This window comes from Dama dama, chromosome 15, assembly GCF_033118175.1.
Source record: "Dama dama isolate Ldn47 chromosome 15, ASM3311817v1, whole genome shotgun sequence".
Lineage (NCBI taxonomy): Eukaryota > Metazoa > Chordata > Mammalia > Artiodactyla > Cervidae > Dama > Dama dama.
Window position 1 is genome coordinate 33,213,856 of NC_083695.1, and position 20,713 is coordinate 33,234,568.

The window sequence follows — 20,713 nt, forward strand, 5'->3', positions numbered from 1 at the left end:
ATGCATTATTTGGCTTTTATGAATGATTTATACCACTTGTTATTGATATGTGCATTGAACAAGTGACAAAAACCTGTAATTTAGATTGGCTTAAGCAAATGGAAATTTATTGGGTCACATATTAAAAAAGATATGACATGGCCGATTTCAGGTAAAGCTTGATCCAGTGGCTAAATAAAATCCTTGTGTCCTCTTCACCTGTTAACTGTGTTTCTCTTAGTTTTAGGTTCTTTTGCAAATAGGCTCTCATCTCCTGGAGGTAGTGTAGACCCCAGCAGGTTTATATCCTCTCTCTTTTGTTTTTTTTTTGCATCTAATCTCTCCAAGAAGAGTTACGGCATTACATTATGTTAGGTCTGTTTGGTTAGTCTTGGGCTGCCTGTTTACTCCTGCAATTGGGGGTAGAATTAGCTCTCCTGGAAATTTAGAGATTAAGAGTTTTGGAGGGGTAGTTTCTCAAAATCAGATTTGAAGATTGTTACGGGAATAAAGAATGGTTATAAAAATGATAGTCATTCCTTTAAGAAAATTGACTTAAGACTGCTTTCATTCTTTTGATTTTATTTTGCTAGAGTTTGTTTTGACTTTTCATTCTTTTGATTTTATTTTGCTAGACTTTGTTTTGACTTTAATTCTGTTTATGCTGTATCTTAGTTGTGCAACTTCTCAGAATCCGTTTTGTCATTGACAGGCGGAATATGACACCTATTGCTTTAGTTATTGTGGATAACTAAAGCAATAGTTAGGTGGATGAAATACAACGATATGTGTGGATGAAATACAATGATATGTGTGGAATACATATCATGAAATACATATCATGGAATACATATCATGAATGAAATAGGTGGATGAAATACAATGATATGTGTGGAATACTTAGCCGAGTGCCTGGCATATATTAGATATTTCAGAAATGTTAGTTCACCTCTAAGCATGGCCTAAGCCAGACACTTTTGGGTTTAATCAATACTTGTCTCATACTAGTCTGTAATCAGTAAATATTAGAAGTATAGTAACTTTTATTGATAAATTTCTAACCTCAGTGTAATTTATTGATTAGCACTTTCAGTGATTAAAATGGTAATTGATAGACACTGTCCTATGACACTGTCATGACTTACCTGTATCTTTATATTCTATTGAATGTGTAGATTTAGCTCATGAAGACTTTTGTAATTAATCTATGCTGGGAAATATAAATTATCTTTAAAGACAGCAATAAATATAGTTAAATTGTGATAAATGGTTTTATTGTTTGGGGAAATAATATAAACTGTTTCATATATTTGAAGAATACAAAGAAGTTGGCAACAAGAGAGAAAGATGAATGATTATGGTTTAAGCTTATTTTTTAATTAAGGTGCTTCATTGCTGTGTACAGTATTCAGAAATGTATTTTTAAATGCAACATTAATTTTTCAACTACCATTAATCTTTATTTGAAAATATTACTTACATTTATCATAATATTTTTTCACTATCCTAAACTTTTATAATCCATTTAGGTTAACTGGTGTGTAGTCTCAAGAAAAGAACCTTCATAATGGTTTTTAAACTATTTAAACATTGGCTATTTGGTAACCTACATTTCTAGCAATATATATAAAACTCTTGATAGTGATGACATAGAATTGTTTTCTTTGTAATATAGCACAGTACTGGTATCTTTTACTCAGAATTGACATTATTGATATCAAATATAAAAATATTTAACTGTATAGAATTTTGTAACCAAAAATAAAGCCACATCAGACCAAGGGATATTGAAAACTCATGTGGCCCATCTTTTATTGTTGGTTATTGTGTTCATTGTTGTTTGTTTTAATTGCAATTTATTTTTTAAAGCACTGTGTATATATATACGTGTGTATATATATATATATATATATATAAAAGCAATTAAAAAAATGCTCATGAGAGATATCAATTTGATGGTAATTAAAAGTACAGAAAATTTTTATAATTGAAAATGGTGAAAAATTGATTTGTACAACAAAACAAATTATTTTGAAGACAAAGTTGGTGATTAAATATGTGAAAAGTATTATTCCTTTGTCACAGTGAGTTCTTGCTTCTTGGTTATATTTATTGATATTTTACTGTATCAGAAATTAACATGAGGACATTTAAAATTTTTATTTAAACATTTAAACATAGCTGTAATAAACCCATTGTATGTTAATATAAGTAACATATTTTTGTCAAAAATTATGTTTTCCAAAACAGAAAATAATATAAAGAGACTGATATTGTTATGCTTTGTTTTACATTTTTGCTAATTTTTTAAATGTCTGAATTAGTAGAAGCAGGTGGATTCTTACTGTCTACATTCAGTCTGTTGCAGTATGTTGTTTTGATTGAAGTGTATGAATGACATATGGCCTTACACCAAGATTACAGCATATAGGTATAGCTAGTTAAGAGTGTATAATAGAAGTAGCAAGAACAAATTAATTAATCTGAAAATGTCCAGTTAACATCCTAGATCTGTTACTTTAAAAAGGTCGCAAAACAAAATGGAACACAAACATATAATCATTCATTTCATTAACCAACCAGATTGATGTCATTATGTTATGTAGCCTATGCAAAACTTTGCTATAATAATCATGCAAGAATAGATTATAAAATGAAAATAATTTTGCACATGGATTCTCTGAAAGAATTGTAGGGCCCCTTGTGGTCCATGGACCGCATGTTGAGAACTCCTAGCCTACATACTTGAAAACAATTGCTGTGAGGCGTTGGTAGAAATTCTTTTTAATTTACAGTAAAGTTTGAGAGTTAATATCAGATGTCTGTTGATCTTATGTTAAAAGACCAGGAGTTTGAGAATTTTAAGTCTTAACACAGTGTGTAAAAGCTGCTGATCAAATTTGTAGCAGCCAGGAATAGTCCTTTAGGGTTCCGTTCAGTATAGTTCACTTGCTCAGTCATGTCCAACTCTTTGCGACCCCATGAACAGCATGCCAGGCCTCCCTGTCCATCACCAACTCCCAGAGTCCACCCAAACCCATGTCCATTGAGTCGATGATGCCATCCAACCATCTCATCCTCTGTTGTCCCTTTCTCCTCTTGCCCTCAATCTTTCCCAGCATCAGGGTCTTTTCAAACGAGTCAGCTCTTCGCATCAGGTGGCCTAAGTATTGGAGTTTCAGCTTCAACATCAGGGTTAAGGCTCTTTAAATTTATTTGATACTCAATTAAATGTCAAGGTAGCTATTGTGGATGTTATAGCTGCTAAAAAAGTTTCTTAGGTTACTTGTGCAGAAATCATCAAGAAGAGAGAAATTATTTCATGACTAATTTTTATGTGGACAGACCAGGACTATTTTGGAGAAAGAAACAAATAAAATACATGGATGAGCAAGTTAGGAATAGAGGATAACAATGTATTTTTCTATTTGACAGGACTCATATAGGGACTGGTCATGTGTGATTGAGAAACAAAGGGGATTTAACCTACTTACATATACAGGCTTCTTTCTATATGGAGAACTTTCTTAGTATGACTTATATTCACCCCAATATCAAGTTGTGGGGGATTTTGATACCTTCCAGTTGGCAGTTGTTCAGTTGAGGCATGGAGACAAAACACACGTTGGTTAGTATCTTGCAGTAATTGTAATTTCTAATGTTGGAAATTTAGCTCTAAAATGACATATTAAACAATTTAAACATTCATGTTTTCTTGCTTAAAGACAAAGTATTTTTGTTCTACATTTTTATCAAGTAAGTTTTAAGGTAGTTTTCTTTTAAGTATATCATTTGTTTTCTTAATAGTTAGTGTTTATCAAAACCAATTACTTGTTATGACAGAGCTACTTGGCATTGTCCTATTAGCTTAAGCTTCCCTTTGATATGTCCAAATAAATACTTGCTTTTCCTAAGTAGAACTCAACTACACTGTAAATCCATTGATACTAAATTATTTGTGGAGAATTAACATGCAGGGAAACCTTAATTATTCAGAATACACTTATGTTATGAAGTGTAGATGATTTGTTTACCATCTTTAATGCAACTCAGTCAAAATATATGTAGATTTTTGCATAAAAGGGAAGTGTTGCTAATATCTTTTGCATTACTTAATGTTACATATAAAATTAATTTTCCTTGTTAAGAGATGTGAGAAATTTTTTCATTCTTCATTTCTGTTTTTTCAGTTTCTATGAAAATGTAGATTTGATCTTTTTATAATACAAGGAGAGTAGAACAAATGTGGCAAGCAGCATTGGTTTCTGGTAAGATCTGAAAGTGCCAGCTTATCAGCTTTCAGTCTCAAATATGTATATAATTCTTTAACAATTAGCAACTGATTAAGTGGCAGGAAGAATGGTTGATCCTGACAGAGACACTTTGAGTATAACTCTTGCCTCGTGTAACCCACTCCGGTATTTTTGTCTAGAAGATCGCATGGACAGAGGAGGAGCCTGCTGGGCTCCAATCCATGGGGTTGCAAAGACACGACGGAGAGACTAACGCTTACCTCGTGTAAGAGTGCTGTCGCTCACAATGCTTCAGGGACGCTGATCTTTGTCTTGTTTCTCGAACAGCTGCTGATTTTACATCGGGACCTTCTCATATGTTTCCTTTTTCTGGAATACTCTTCTGTATGGTTCTTTTGGGCTTCTTTCAGTTCTCAGTTTAAATGACACTTCTCTTAGCGCTTCCCAATATCTGAAGTAACTTTGTTTTCTTGTTTATTATCTGTCTAGAATATAAGCTCCTTGAAGGCAGGATCTCTGCCTGCCTTCTGTATCCTGCTCCTAGGAGTGGCTGGTACATAGCAGGAACTTAAATATAGTTGTGTGAAGGAAAATTATATTTAAGTGATTTAAGATGAAATCATTTAAAAATGCCTTATTTCCCAATTCTCATTATAATTTAAAAGATATTATTACAAATGCCTAATCTTATAACCTCCAAGTAGTGATATTTTACTGCTCCTTGCTGTGATGAATAAATTATAAGCCATCCTGTGTTTAATTCTAGTTGGATTTGGTGGGAAAGTTTTCTACTTTCAGAAGTTTGCTGTTAGATCATTTTGTCAACTTTTCCCATGTAATTACTTAGTTCATTTACAGTGTTTCCCAACAATTTACAAATAAACTTAGGTCATTAGGGCCTCCTGTTACTCCTTCTACCCATATGCAATTTCAGTCTGCCCACAATTTATAGTGTACCTTCTGTAAGGTCTTTATTGTACAGATCACTGCTTGTGCTTCACCTTAAGCAAGCACACAAGTATAATTAGAAGAAGTAGAAAATAGAAAAAGGGAGTAAAGTGGAAGAGAGGAGGGGATTTTGAGAATGGGTGAAATTGGTTCCTAAGTGGAAGTGTGGTAGACATGGAGTTGTGCAGCCCACATCCTTCAAGGAAGAATTACAAGGGGAGAAGAAGGTAATCAGAAAGCTTTCAGCTATCAGCTTGTTCAAGGTCAGCTTCTGGTACAGAGAACCTCCTGCCTGAGGTTCAGCCCTTTCCAGGGCAGCTCTCATCCTGCACCTGAGCAAGGCAGAGGTGTAAAAGCCCAGCCTTTTTGTTCACACTGAGAAAACCCTGACAAGTAACTACTTCCAGAGATCCCTCCCTGCCAGGTTGCCTGAGGCTTTGTGAGGTCTGTATTATAATTTGACTTCTGCCTTGCAATTCTGCTTTCCCCTCCTTCCTTTCACAGGAATGATCTCTAGTAAACATCTTGCATCCCAAACCCTTTCAGTGTCTGATTTTAGAGAATTCTAGTTGTATGTAACAGGGAGGTCTATGGTGGTTGTCCTTGAATTTTTCATAAAATTTATGCAAATTTATGTGCGTGTGTGTGTGTGTGTGTGTGTGTGTATCATTCTGAGAGGGTCTACAGCTTTCATCCTATTTTTAAAGCTAGATTGAAAGCTGCAGGTCATTTTTTATCAAAGAATTAAGAAGGAAAGGCTTTCGTTTTAGTTTTTTGGGATTCAGGTTCAGACTAAATATTGTGAACCTCTAATTTTGGCTAACAACTGAGCCAGAGCTTTGTTGACTGGGGAACATTCTCCAGTGACACAGCAGTGTAGCACCCTGGCAGAAGCCACTGGAGCTGGTTCTCATGTGCTGCTGCGTTGGCTCTTAGAAGCTCGGGAAAAGTGATGGCCCATGTTAATTGAAGTCGGTATGTTAGAGCTGCTGTTTATCAATAATGTAATAGGGAAGTGCAGTAGTGACGGGGGTACCAGCATCATATAGAAGCTGCAAGTGGCTGTTTACTGTAGATGGAAGCTGATGGTGGTGGTTGTTTCTCAGTCACTCAGTCGTGTCCGGCTCTTTGCAACTCCATGGACTGCAGCACACCAAGCTTCCCTGTTCTTCACCATCCTCCAGAGCTTGCTCAAACTCATGTCCATTGAGTCAGTGATGCCATCCAACCATCTCATCCTCTGTCGTCCTCTTCTCCTCCTGCCTTCAATCTTTCCCAGCATCAGGGTCTTTTCTAATGAGTTGGCTTTTTGCATCAGGTGGGCAAAATAGATACTTTTATAAAACTGGACTCTAGTAACGAAGGAGAAGATGAGATCCTGGAATAGTAAAGCCTCAGGAGCCTTACTTAACTATCAAGCAAGGAAGGTATGTTAGTTTTCTGTTGCTTCCATACAAATTGACACAAATATAGCAGTTTAAAGCAACACGCATTTATTATTTCATAGTTCTGTAAGTCAGAAGTAGGTTCGATGTGTCACACTGAACTGCTTTTCTGCTTCAGTTTTCACCAGACTCAAATCAAAATATTGGCGGGACTGCATCTTTCTGGGGACTCTAGGGATGAATGCTTCCATGCTCATTCAAGATGTTGGCTGAGTTCAGTTACTTGGAGTTGTAGGGGGGCTGGGATCCCATTTGCTTGCATGCTCTTGGCCACAAACTTGTATCTGCTTAATCTCTGTTGTTTCTGTAGTTATATATATATGTGTATTTTCTCTTCTTTGTTTGTTTCTTTTGTGTGTATTTTCTAAATTGATCTTTGTTGAACCTTTGTTTTCTGTTTCCTTAATTTGTACTTTTTATTTCCTTCCTTTTGGTTATCTATTGTTACTTTCCTAATATCGTAATATGAACTAAGAGTTTGTTCATGTGAACACTTGGCTCATTAATTTACAGATATTTTTTCTAAGACTTGCAATCAAGTTATATGGTTTTTCTCAGAACACTTTTTGTGTGGTATCATGTAGACTTTGAGATAGTGTTTTAACTGTCATTCATCTATAAGTATTTTAAATTTCCCTTAGCAATTTCTTTTTTATTCTTTAATTGGAAATTCTTTTTAAAAATTTGAAATATGGACTTTAAAGAAAGTATGTTTGTTTTTTAATTCCAAATTATAGTTAGAAAGTTACACATGATATTTGCTCTTAGAAATTTTTGTAATTTATCTTATGTATACATTTACTCAGTATACAATTACTTTTGTATTTTTTTATGTGTACTTGATAAACACTCTCTAATTGTTGGATGAAAAAAATCCATGTGTTCCATATGTCATTGTATTATCCACTCATGGTCTTGTTATTTCTTGCATAAATATAGATAGATAGATAGATAGATTTTTTTGTGTATATGCTTGCTTGATCAATAATGTAGAGACGTGTGTAGAAATCTGTTGCAATGTAAGATTAGTAAATTTCTTTTTCAGATTCTTTTATTTTTGTTTAATATATGTTGCCCATTTTATTAGATGCATATCCTTTTAGAATTACTGTTCTTCCTTATAAACTTAGCTTTTAAAAAATCGTTATTAGTGACCCTTTCTGTCCTAATTGATGTCTTTTACTTTTAATGTTTATCTGATAACAGTTACAATTAAACTTCTTTTCATTAACATTTGGTCAGTAAATCCTTTCTTCCTTTCAGAATGTTAGATGTCCTTATGCTTTTGATGTATCTTTTATAACAGCCGTTAGTTGAGCTTTTTCTTTACCTTAAAATCTTTCTCCTTTAGCATATAATTGTGACTTTTAAAATTTGTCTTACTTGTCTTTTTTTCCTCTTTTCTTCCCTTTAAAAAAAAAGTGCCTTTAACTCAGAGTCTCACTATAACAGAGTTGTTAAACTTTGGATTTTTTCCCTCAATTTAATCACTAAAAAAGGGTTTTCAGCCTACTTCTAATTTGTGTGTTTTGTATAATGAGTGAGGTTGAGGCTCTTATTTCAAAACCATTTGCTTCTCTGTTACTATGTAACATTTTTCATACATTCTACACCACACTTCCTTTTTTGGCGAATTGTTGATCTTTTTAATGATTTCTGGGAGTTTTTTATATGTTACGAACCATAAGCTGTGTAGATATGTGTTATAGACATTTTTACAAGATTATAATTTAGATTTTTTTGTTTTGCTAATTTTATTTTTATTATATTATTGACCTTATTATTTCTTTTAAGCCTTCTTAATTCAGTATTTTACTCTTAAATATTTGATCATTTTGTTATTTATCCTCATATGTAGTATGAGATGTGGATTCTACATTTGATCAGTATATCCTTTTTTACATAGCTGGTTATTTAGTTGTTTCATACTCTTCAGATCATTAGATGTCCTTATGCTTTATGATCTAATTAACATTTACTTATAGAACACTGTACTTAACAATATTGTTGTTCAGTTGCTAAGTCATGTCTAGCTCTTTGCAACCCCATAGACTGCAGCATGCCAGGCTTTTCTGTCCTTCACCACCTCCTGGAGCTTGCTCAAACTCATGTCCATTGAATCAGTGATGCCATCCAGCCATCTCCTCTGTTATCCCATTCTCTTCCTGCCTTCAGTCTTTCCCAGCATCAGGGTCTTTTCTAATGTTGCAGCTCTTCGCATCAGGTCACCCAAGTATTGGAGCTTCATTTTCAGCATCAGTCCTTCCAGTGAATATTCAGGATTGATTTCCTTTAGGATTGACTGGTTTGATCTCCTTGCAGTCCAAGGGACTCGCAAGAGTCTTCTCCAACACCACAGTTCAAAGGCATCAATTCTCCGGCATTCTTTATGGTCCAACTCTTACATCCATTATGACTACTGGGAAAACTGTAGCTTTGATTATATGGACTTTTGTATGTATTGATTTTTTAACCCATGTTCCTTACCACATTCTCTTACTGTTCATAAGTTTTCTACTGGTTTTTTCAATTTTTTTTTTTTGGAAGGAAAAGCACAACTTTATTTAATCACAGGTGACTGTCAACAAAAACAATTGCTAAGAATTCCTTTAAAACCATTCTCAAATGAATAAGTAATTTTACAAGGTCACAAGGTAGAAGATGAATACTTCAAAATGACTTGTAATTCTATATGTTAGCAATGAACAATGAGAATAATCAATTTTTTAACTATGCACCTTTTTTAAACTATGCAATAACATATTCCAATATTTATAGCTCCAATTTCCTTCATTTTGTTAATGATGTTGACTGGTATTCCAATATGATGGTAAATGGTGATAATAGACTTTCTTGTCTTATATCTAACTTAGCAAATTAGAGTGGTATGTTGTGCATTTCATGGTACTCCTCCACCTTCAGAAAGTATATTTTCATAAACTCATTCAGTGAATTTCCACCAGTGAACTGTCTTGTCACATTTTGTGCTTTTCTTCCTACTGCATGACAGCTGGTTTTGACAGCTTACCATGTGTATTTATAGTTATTCTATACCATCATTGATTGCTCTAGCTTTCTCTTATTAATTGGTAGTACCTATTGACTCTATTAGAGCTTCTCCAGTGGCCTAGGGGGTAAAGAATCTGCCTGCAATGCAGGAGACACAGGAGATATGAGCTTAACCCCTGGGTGGGGAAGATCCCCTGGAGAAGTAAATGGCAATTGACTCCAGTATTCTTGGCCCGGGAAATCCCATGAATAGAGGAGCCTGGCAGGTTACAGGCCATGGGGTCTCAAAGAGTCAGACATAACTAAGCACGCAGGCACACACTGCCTATCTTTGTTTCCTACTTTTAAGAAAAATAAGGTGCTGTTTTCATTATCCTTGATGTTGCATGATTTCCATTAGGAGGAAGAGAATGTTCCATGAATATTAAAGTTCTAGTCAGAAGTTTCTAACAGACTTGCGAGCATCCTCAATTAAACCACAACTCCATTTTTCTTGTTCTCTGTATAGAATTGAAATATTTAGAGTTGTTGAGATTTGAGTACTCTTAGTCCTTTCTTGGAGTACTGGTGGTTGTATAACCAGCTACTTCAAGCAGACATTTTTGGTGCAAAGTATTCTAAATCTCAGCAGTGTATTTTTTGCCAAAATTACCTTTGTAGTTTCAAGGCAATGCTCCATTGTTTTCTAGCTTTCAGTGTTGCTCTGATGAATTCTGATTCTTTATCCTTTGTTCAAAATGGTTTTTTTCCCCCCTGCAAAAAATGCCTTTAGGCTTATTGTCCTGATAATGTCTTTGTATGAGTCTCTTTTCATCTGTTTTGCTGGACACTTTGGTGGTGGGATTCTTTTGATGTGGATCTTGTCCTGGAGTCTTTTTTTTTTTTTTTTTTTAACATTTATATTTGGCTGTGCTGGGTCTTAGTTGTGGCATTCCGGATCTTTAGTTGTTGCATACAGAATCTAGTACCCTGACCAGGGATAGAACCTAGGCCACCTGCATTGGGAGCCCAGAGTCTTACCCACTAGACCATCAGGGAGGTCCCTTTCCTGGAGTTCTGAAAAATGTTCTTAATCATTTGTATGAATTCTTCCTATTTGTCTTTCTTCTCTTCATGAGTGGGGACCCCAGTTATTTGGATATTGGACATCTTGGATAGGTCCTCTAAATTTTCTCTTCTAATTTAAAATTTTAGTCTCCCTTGTTGAGGAATTTTGGGTTTTGCTATCATATTTTTAATTTCAAAGGGTTCTTACTTATTCTGATACTTTTTTTTTTAAAGTAGCATCTGTTCGTGGCTCATGGATGCAGTATCTTATCTCTCTAAGGATTTTAATAAGATAGGTTTCATATCAAGGTTTTTTCCTAATGTATGTTTCCCTTTCTTCCAAGTTTTCGATTAACTTTGTTTTGGCTTCTGTCTTTCACAGCGGAGAGTTTCAGATGTCTTGTAATATTAACCTCTTTGCTTATTTTAAAGAGTGGAAAATTGAAATAATAACTGTGCATGGGTAGGAGTTGATTACTGTTAAATGATCTGCTCTACTGTTTTGTAGCAGAATTCCATTTGATGTTAATGAGATCATTTCTTATACTAGGTCAGTTATAGGAAGGTTTTTTCCCCAACTTCCTGGTTCTGGAGCGAAGAAGGAGAAGAAAATTGGAGGTCCAAAAGTTTAGTGTATCAACCTTTGGTTAATACTCCTCATGTTTTCAGTATACTTTTATAGCACTCTTATCCGTTTTAGAAAATGGACCTCTAGTCTTCTGCATGGCTGAGAAAAAAGGACATTTGCCCTGATATGTAAAGTAGAGGGAGGGATCTTAAGCAGACTTTTATGTGCTAGCTTCACTCCCATTCACTCCCAATGCTATCTAGTTTGATGCCTTTTGAGAGTATGGCAGTATAAATTTGATAACCCTCGGTTTCCTTCTACCTTTCTCCACTGCTGTTTGGTTTAACTTCCTTGGGTCTGTTGAGTTCCTTGGGTCCATTCTGTTTTATAGTGTCCAAAGTTTTGCCACCATTGTTTCCTTTTCTGGAATTTTTGTCCTTGAGAATAGTTTTAGTGGTGTTCAGAACGAATCAGAAGTTTATCTAAGTATGCAGTTCCTTTTTTTTTTCATGAATGTATGACACATGTTTTGAATTGCTGCTTTTTCTTATTTTAGTCTCTTAATTTAGATAGAAAACTATTGCATTATATAGTTTTCTAGTGAGATATTCAGTTAATCAGAATTGAAATTTTTAAGAGGTATATAAAAGAGGATTTTCCACATTGTTACATATAATGTTCATTTAAAGTATGTAAAGGAAATAATAAATGTATATTATATGTAATGTATGAAAATAGTGTAATTTGATGCTTCACATTTTATAGAGTTCATTTGATACTTTAGTTTTTATCACTTATCAAAGGCCCATGTACTTTATGGGAGACTAGGTTCTTCTTTACCTTCAGTGACTGAATTTGAATTAGTCTAAGCTAATCATTGTTATTTCATTCCTTTTGATTGATTTAGTAATGACTGGCCAATGACACTTGAAATTTATTTGGGAAGTTTTTCTTTTCTTATTTTTATAATACATAAGAAGGAGACAGTCTTTCTCCTTTGGACCTTAGATAAAATGATACTTACAACTATTGCAACTATCTTGGGCCATTAAAGGACAGAAGTCATCATGCTGAGGATGGTGTGGAGAAAACATGAAAACAATCTATGCCAGTGATGATGATGTTGAGTCATAAATTAACTAACCCAGGAGCACTGCTCTAGTTCTGGTACTTTTTATGTGAGATGATGATTCTTCCAATTATCTTTAAAAATAATCAAACTAACCATTATTCTTAGCGAGTTAGAAAAAAGAATCCTAAGTAAACATTCTAAAGTTCAAATTACGTAAATGTTAAAACTGCAGGTTTCTGAGAAGTTAGTAGGCTCCCCCCACCCCCCACTAAAACAAGCTGAATTGGGAATTTATATTGTATTCTTTCATTATTACTATCTTTGCCCATAGCTTGTGTGACTCTGACATTTTAGTTGTTTGGTAAAACTGATAATTTTATTCTTTTGTTTTGGTGTGATTCAGGTTGACATGACATTTTAATAACTCTTGCTCCTAGGACTGATTAAAGGAACAACTTATTTGCTGAAATATGTACATTTTTCTTCATGAAATTTTTAAAAAAATTTGTGATTTGCCTTGCCAAAGCTTTGAGAGTCTATGTTTTTGATCTTGGCATTATGTTTTTAATTAATATTTAAACGCAAAAGGTGACAGTCTAAAGGATCGTTTTGTTAGTGACTTATCCTTAAAAGCAAGTGGCATTTGGTTTTATTTTACAATAGAATTTAATCCTACATGTTTTTTGTTAAAGTAATGTTACCAAAAAATCTCTTATTGAACTATTTGTGGTGAGCTTTTTAAGGATGTTTAAGATTTCACATGCAGTTTAACTGATCACAGATGAAGTTGTAAATTAATACCTCATGAGTGTATTTGACTGCAGGGCATTGTTTGTGAATCAAAACTCCTTTGTTCCTGTAAACTGTGAAAGAGGTTTAAGCATATGGATTAAAATTGCATGGTGATACCAATGTACTTATGAAAAGACACTGTAGTTGGATCATTTAAAATGTACTAAAATATTATGAATAGCCATAAATTGTAATAAGTACCTTAAGCTTTTAAGGGTCATAAGAGTTAGTTTTATTCCTTTGTTGGATTTAACCACCTTAATAATAAATTGTTTTCTTTTTAAAGCTGTGCTGTGTGCTAAGTCACTTAGCACAGTCATATCTGACTCTTTGTGAGCCCTTGGACTATGGCCTGCCAGGCTCCTCTGCATGAGGATTCTCTAGACAAGAATACTGGAGTGGTTTGCCATTTCCTCCTCCAGGGGATCTTCCTGACTCAAGTATCGAGCCTGGGTCTCTATGTCTCATGCACTGGCAGGCAGGTTCTGTACCGCTAGTGCCACCTGGGAAGCCCCTTTTACAGCTGTACAGAGTAATAAGAATAACCTTTGATACAGTATGGTGGTAAGAACAGCTGAAGTTTCTTAGAAAACATGTATTTTTACAAAAGTGTTCATGGCTTTATCAAATAAACACAGTAAGTTTTTTCTTCTTTTCATTTAAGTCATAGTCTTAATAAAATCTGTAGAATGAATAATTGTTCATTGATATTTTCTAGTATAAGATTATTAAGTAAACATTGTTTAGTGTAAAGTCAGGTTTTTTTTTTTTTTATTGCTCTATTTTTGTTTTACAATATATGTTAGCCACCTGGTGTAGAACGACCTTTCCTGGTTGTTACAAACTGTCAAGTATCTATTGGAAAAAATCAGAAAATAGCTTCTTCTTCTGGAAGGCAGGGATAGGTTAGAGGAAGCAGGAAGAAGCTTTATGTAACATTTTAAGTGACTATCGCAAACACTAGATCTTAGTAGAAAAAATGGTTGGGAAGCTTTTGGGGTTCTGATCTGCCGTCACCTTTTTAGACTCCTTCATTCTTTGAAAACGTTGTTATCTGTTTTACAAATACTCTCTTTCTTACTGTCTTCTTAGTTCTCATGTGCATGAGTAGCAGTCATCACACTTCATTAAACTCCTCTGTTATAACTACCTTTATGTTCATTTCACTTGAGCAACCCTGTTTTCACATTCTGAACCTGCTCCATCCCCAGAACTGCTTTAACAAAATAATCTGTGTTTTTCTTTTTATCTTCTTCATATTTTCACCTTATTCTCTTTATCTAGCCTGAGTGGCATGGACAGTTATTTGAACTACTTCTTACCATTATCTTCAACTTTCTGTTCCCTTTGACCAAGCCAATTTCTAAACCTTGGTTAATTTAATTTTATGGCTTGTTTTTTTACTTTTTTATCACAGTTAACTTATTTTGTCATGCTATACATTTTCGGCCATCTTTAATCCTACTGCTTAAGCCTTCATAAGCAAGTTGTTCACTAGTTGTTAGCAAGTTGTTGTTCAACACTAGCAAATTGTTCTTATTACCATCTGAAATGGATCTAAAATTTCTCCTTCTTTGCTACTTTCACGTTTATTGCCCATATCATCTCTTGGATTAAGTACTGTAGCCCTATCATCTCTGGTTTTATTTCTCCAGTGGTTCTTGCTTTCCACTTTTTCTCTCTCAACGATATGTGAGGGATTAGATATTCATCTAACCGTTTCCCACTAAATTACGAGTCTCCCGTCAGTTGTTGTTTTGTTGTTTAGTTCCTAAGTTATGCCCGACTCTTTGGGACCCCGTGGACTGTGGCCCACCAGTCTCCTCTGTCCATGGGATTTCCCAGGCAAGAATACTGGAGTGGGTTGCCATTTCCTTCTTCAGGGGATTTTCCTGACCCAGGGATCTCCTGCTTTGGCAGGGAGATTCTTTATTGCAGAGCCACCAAGGAGGCCATCCCTTCAGTAGTAATTCTCATGTGAGGTGCGGAATTCTCTATGTCTCTGTAGGATTTTATTTGATTTTGAAAACACCTTAAAAATGATTCTCTTATTTCTGAGGTCCTAAATTGTCTGTTGCAGGAATTCCTTATTTCCATTATCTGTAGTGCTACAGGAATTGTCTTTTTAAAACATGGATTTGGTTGGTTGGCTTGGTTTTTTTGGAGCTGCACTATGGCTTGTGGAATCTTCATTCCCCAAGCAGGGCTTGAACCCAGGCTCCAGCAGTGAAAGTGCTGAGTCCTAACCACTGGACTGCCAGGGAACTCCCTGAAACATGGATTTAATTCACTTTACAAATGTATAGCTACTTTTTTTTTTTTTTTTTGGCCATGCAATATTAGTTGCTGGAGTAAGGCTAAGGTGTTTGCCTTTGAAAGAAATATTAATGTCATAGTACATCTGTCATATAGTGGAGCTTTTATTAAGTGCCAGCTACTTCTTGAACTTGTCTTTATAACAGTCCTTCAGTGTAGATATTGTTAGTCGCTCTGTAGATGAGCAAACTGAGTCCCAGTGAATTCTGAGTAATAAACAAGTGATAAATGTTATGGCAAACACTTGAAAAGTTACCTCTGAGAACTTTGAGGTGGGATATCTAGTTTAAAAGGATTAGAAGATGAACGATGACTGCATAGAGATGATGATGTCTTAAGCTAACAAGTATGAAGTTAGGCAAAGAAAGTGATAAATAGGAAGGTGTGTGTGTGTGGCATGGTTGTATTGTGAACAGCCTTTGCAAAAGACATGCAGAGACTTGAGAAAGCATTTTATGGGTACACCACAGCATGACTGAAATGTAGGGCATGAGTGAGGGAGCTGAGAGTGAGTTAGTAGGTAAAAGGTGTTAGATGCAACCTGGTTTATATATGTTTAAATACCCTGCTAAAATGTTTAGATACCCTGCTAAAATGTTTAATTTGTTTTTAGTAGGTGATAGAAATAATTTTAAATAGGAGAGTTAATTGATTAAACAGTGTGAGAATGGATTGAAGGAAGGCCTTTCTGCAATCCTGAAGACATGTCAGACTGTTGGAATACCCTAAATAAGGAGGCCCTACATGTCCCAATGAGATTGAAGGGAATAAAGGTGGGATTTAAAGCCTGTTTGGAAGCTGAAATCAACAGACTTGATGTAAAAACTGAGAGGAGCTATTTCTCAGGTTATATTCAGTGTGGGAGAGCGGTTATGTCAGTCTGAGATAAAGCATGTTAATAATATATAGTACATAATATAGACATGCTTAAGGCATTAATACGCTCTGAATAAATATTTGTCTAAGCTGCTTCCTAAATAGCCTTCTAGTTTTTTTTATTGGAGTGTGTTCTTTAAACATCTGAACAACTGTGACCATTGAGACCCTTTCATTTATCAAGCCTTAACTAAATATCTAGGGCCCAGTGATACTGTGGTTCCTGTGGGGTGTGGGGGCTACAATAGAAGTTCTGGGACTTGTCCATCTAGTTGAATTTCTTGAATTTAAACAGCTTATGAACTTCCAGTTTTCATTTTCTCCAATACTGAAAACAGACTTTTTACTAGTGATCATATAAACCAATATTGTGGTTAAAAAAAACAGTGACCATAATATATGGAAGCAAACTTTTAAAACTTCACTATAAAAACATTTACCTGAAGGTCTCATTGTTTTTTTTTTAACCAAAATTTATACATTACTAAAATACAGTGAAGATGAGCTGTATTAACATCTATCTCCTTAGATACATCTAGAATGGAACCTTGATAAGTGTAGTAGAAAGTAGGATCTAAAATGGGCAACAGTGTTACTTTACTTTTCTTTATTAATATTCATAGAAGTTAGTTGGCCTTAAACTATTTAAGAGATTATTTATATGAAAAGCAAGTAATGTTTTATAAGCATTGCAAGTGACAAGGGGGAGGGTGAGTACTTTGAAAATTATGTCAACACATAGGAAATGAAAATATCAGAATGAACCAGTTTACACTTCATTGTTGAATTGAGTCCTCACGTTGTGGATTAATTTATGGATTAAACTTTATTATAACTCAAACATGCTTCACACACGTACACACACAGATACACACACACTCATTCTCCCTCTCTCTCAATACATGTGCATTCACTGAAGTCTTATAGCTACTTTTTTATGACACACTGCTTTACACATAGTAGGCATTTGATAAATATTTGTTGAATTGAACTAAATAAACACTGTTTGTCAAAGCTATGTGAAGATTAAGCCTAAATAAAGATGTCTGTTGAACCATGATGAAAGTTAACATTACGTAAAACGTACTCTTAAACAGTAATGGTTCTTTCTGATTGTTGAGAATTTGGAAAATACATAAAAATACAACAAAAATATAAAGATCATCAGTAATTCCACCATGAATGGAGTACTTCTGTTACCATTTTGTATTTTCTTCCAGCTAATTTTTCTGTGAAAATGGCACTATCAACTTCCAGTTAAGAAATAAATAAATCATGGGGATGATATTTACAGTGTGGGGGACATAGCCAATAATAATATAATATGTAACATAGCCAATATATAATATAGTAATAATATTATAAAAGATGGTAACTAAACTTAGTGAAGTGATCGTTTTTAATGTATAAAAATGTTGAATCACTGTTGTGTATCAGGAATTAATGTAGTGTTGTCAGTCACTTGTACTGTAAAAAAACAAATGAACAAGAAGAAAAAGAGATCAGATTTATTGCAGGTGGGTGTAGGAAGAGGCTGTTGGGGAGGGGGAATTGGATGAAAATAGCCAAAAAGTGTAAACTTCTAGTTATAAGATAAATAAGTACTAAGGATATAATGTATAATATGATTAATATAATTAATACTGCTATATGTTACATATGGAAGTTATTAAGAGAGTATATCCTAAGAGTTTTCATCACAAGGAAAAATATTTTTTTAATTTATATCTATATGAGAAGATAGTTACTAACTTACTGTGATAATCATTTCATGATGTATGTATGTCAATTCCTTATGCTCTACACCTTAAATTTATATAGTGCTGTTTGTCATTTGTATCTCAGTAAAGCTGGGAGAAAAAATGGTACTACAGTTTTGAAAGAGATGAGTACTTCAGGGAGATTACTTTATATTTACTTTCTTACACTGGTGCTTTTCAAAAAAGTTGACTGTGAAGTTTTCTGCTGTAGTGAATTTTATTTTGATGCTTAAAAAAAAAACAAAAACTCTCCCCTTCGCCTAAAATAAAGGAAATAAAGTTCTCCTTCCTGGAAAAAGGAGAGAAGATGGAATATATGTATGTCATCATACATGTGAAAATTGATGCATTTCTGTAAATATATGGGCAGTTAGTAGTTTACTCTTTCTTAATACTTCTACACTCTATTAGGGTTCTTGGCTACAAGTGACAGGAAACTTAACTAGCACTAGCTTAGTCTAGAAAAGGAACTTAGCAACGTAAGTCGCTAAAACTGCATACACACAAAAGTATATGGGTACAAGTTGGGCCTTAGGAATGACTAAATTTACAGACTGAAAAGCTGTCAGATTTTTCTTTCTTCAGTTTTCTCTGTCTCTAAGAGTTATCTTCAGGATTTTGCTTCAGTTTGTCAGACTTCACTTTGACTTACTGTGTGTGTTACGGTCTTCTGCTAGCTTTCCTTATTGTTTGTTTGAAAAGTTATCAGTACTGTTGATTAGTAATTGCAGATACTGTTTTTACATTTTTATTTTATATGCAAAACAAATATCCAGAAAAATAATTTGGTTTAATAGTTTTGTAAGATTTATGGTGTATTTCATTATTTGTCCTCAGAAGAGTTAATTTCAAATGAAATAACCATGACTGAAATCTCATTTGTTTAATAACTGAAAAAGCCTTTGAATTTACACCAGGGACTTGCTGATAAATTTTAGTATTTGTGGCATTAGTATTCATATTCTGAGATGTTAAAAGTGCTTTTATGAAAGAGGTTAACTGTTTCACTTAAAGAATGTCTTTTTCTTTTCTTTTTTTTGGTAATTTGCAGTGTGCTCTCCATTTTTGCTGAATGCTTTTTTAAAAAAAGACACTTTACATTGTTTCAGGTCTTTCTTCTTGCTGATCAACTAATGTGCTGAATGTGTTTTGTTAAGGTGACCCTTTAAGAGTGCTCTTATAGACTAAGGAGAGGCACTGAATTTTCCAGTGTTGTAGAAGAGGTTATATTTAGCTGTTGGTATTTCAAGTTGGAACACTTCATTCTACTTTGCCTTTAGTTAATGAGTCATCTGGAGAAAATGGGCGGCCTCTTGCATTTAGGAAGAGTCTGTAGCAAATAATAATAATGAGTTAAATGCTGTGGGAGATTTTCTGCCAAATTACAAACTTAAAATGGAAAATGTTTTGTAATACATTTTATTGTCCATATGTAAGATATAAGCTAAAGAATATAGAAGCATTTTGCTCATTATTATCTTCAGCTGATTAAAATAAAAAATAATCCTGATGTTACATATAACAGAAAGAACAGTGTTTTTTTTTTTTTTTTTTCCTTTTTACCAAAGCATTATATAGATTATTATCAGTTACAGGCACGTGGGAAGCCAGATTAGCTCTGAAATTCTTTGATATACAGGATATACTACAGTGGTCAAACTTGAGTAATTGTTGGTAATTGAGGGAACTATTGTGATTGTTGATGTACTGATTTTTTTTCAAGTCTTCTTATATCTGCTTAATTTTTTCCACATTTAAAAATTGTGGTAAAATGCATATAATATAAAATTTGTCATCTTAGCCGTTTTTAAGTGTACAGTTGTATTGAATATAGTTGTTCATTCATTACCACCATCCATCTCATTTCATCTTATAAAATTGAGTCTCTATGCCCATTAAGCAATAACTCCTGTTTTTCCCTTTCCCTAGCCTCTGGCAATGACCATTCTACTTTCTGACTCTATGGTTTTGATTACCTCTAAGTACCTCATAGAAATGGAATTATACAGTATATGTTTTTTTTATGACTGGCTTCTTTCTTGTTCTTGAGATTTAATTATATTGTAGTATGTATCAGAATTCTTTCCTTTTAAAACCTGAGTGATAGTCCATTATGCTTATATTTCACATTTTGCTTATGCATTATCTATTGATGGACACATGGATTAATTCCACATTTTAGCTATTATAAATAATGCTGCTATGAAAATGGATGTGCAAATGTCTCTTTGGTATCGGTTGTTTTGGTCATAAAGACAGAACAAAAAATACATACCCAGAAGTAGAATTGATGAATCATATTGTAATTCTGCTGTAATTCTGCAATTTATTTTTTGTGGAATCCTTATACTGTTTTCCACAGTGGCTGTACCATTTTACATTCCCACCAACAAGTATACAAGGGCTCCAACTTCTCCCTGTTCTGGTCAAACAGTTATTATTTTCTTTTTTTGATAGTATCTTTCATAATAATAATAGTAATATTTCCTAATAATTATTTCCTAATATTAAGTTTGAGGTAATATAATTCTGATATGCATTTATCTAATGATAGTGATGTTGAACATCTTTTTCTTGTGCTTTTTGGTCATTTTTTTTTTTTTTTGAGAAGCATTTATTCAGGTCCTTTGCCCACTTTTGAATCATGC

At 34.0% G+C, this 20,713-nt stretch overlaps 1 protein-coding gene across 6 annotated transcripts in view; it reads left to right on the forward strand.

The window, feature by feature from the left end:
• The window catches only part of ADK (adenosine kinase), a 553,238-nt gene that overhangs the window by 120,471 nt on the left and 412,054 nt on the right, over positions 1–20,713 (forward strand). The window lies entirely within an intron of this gene.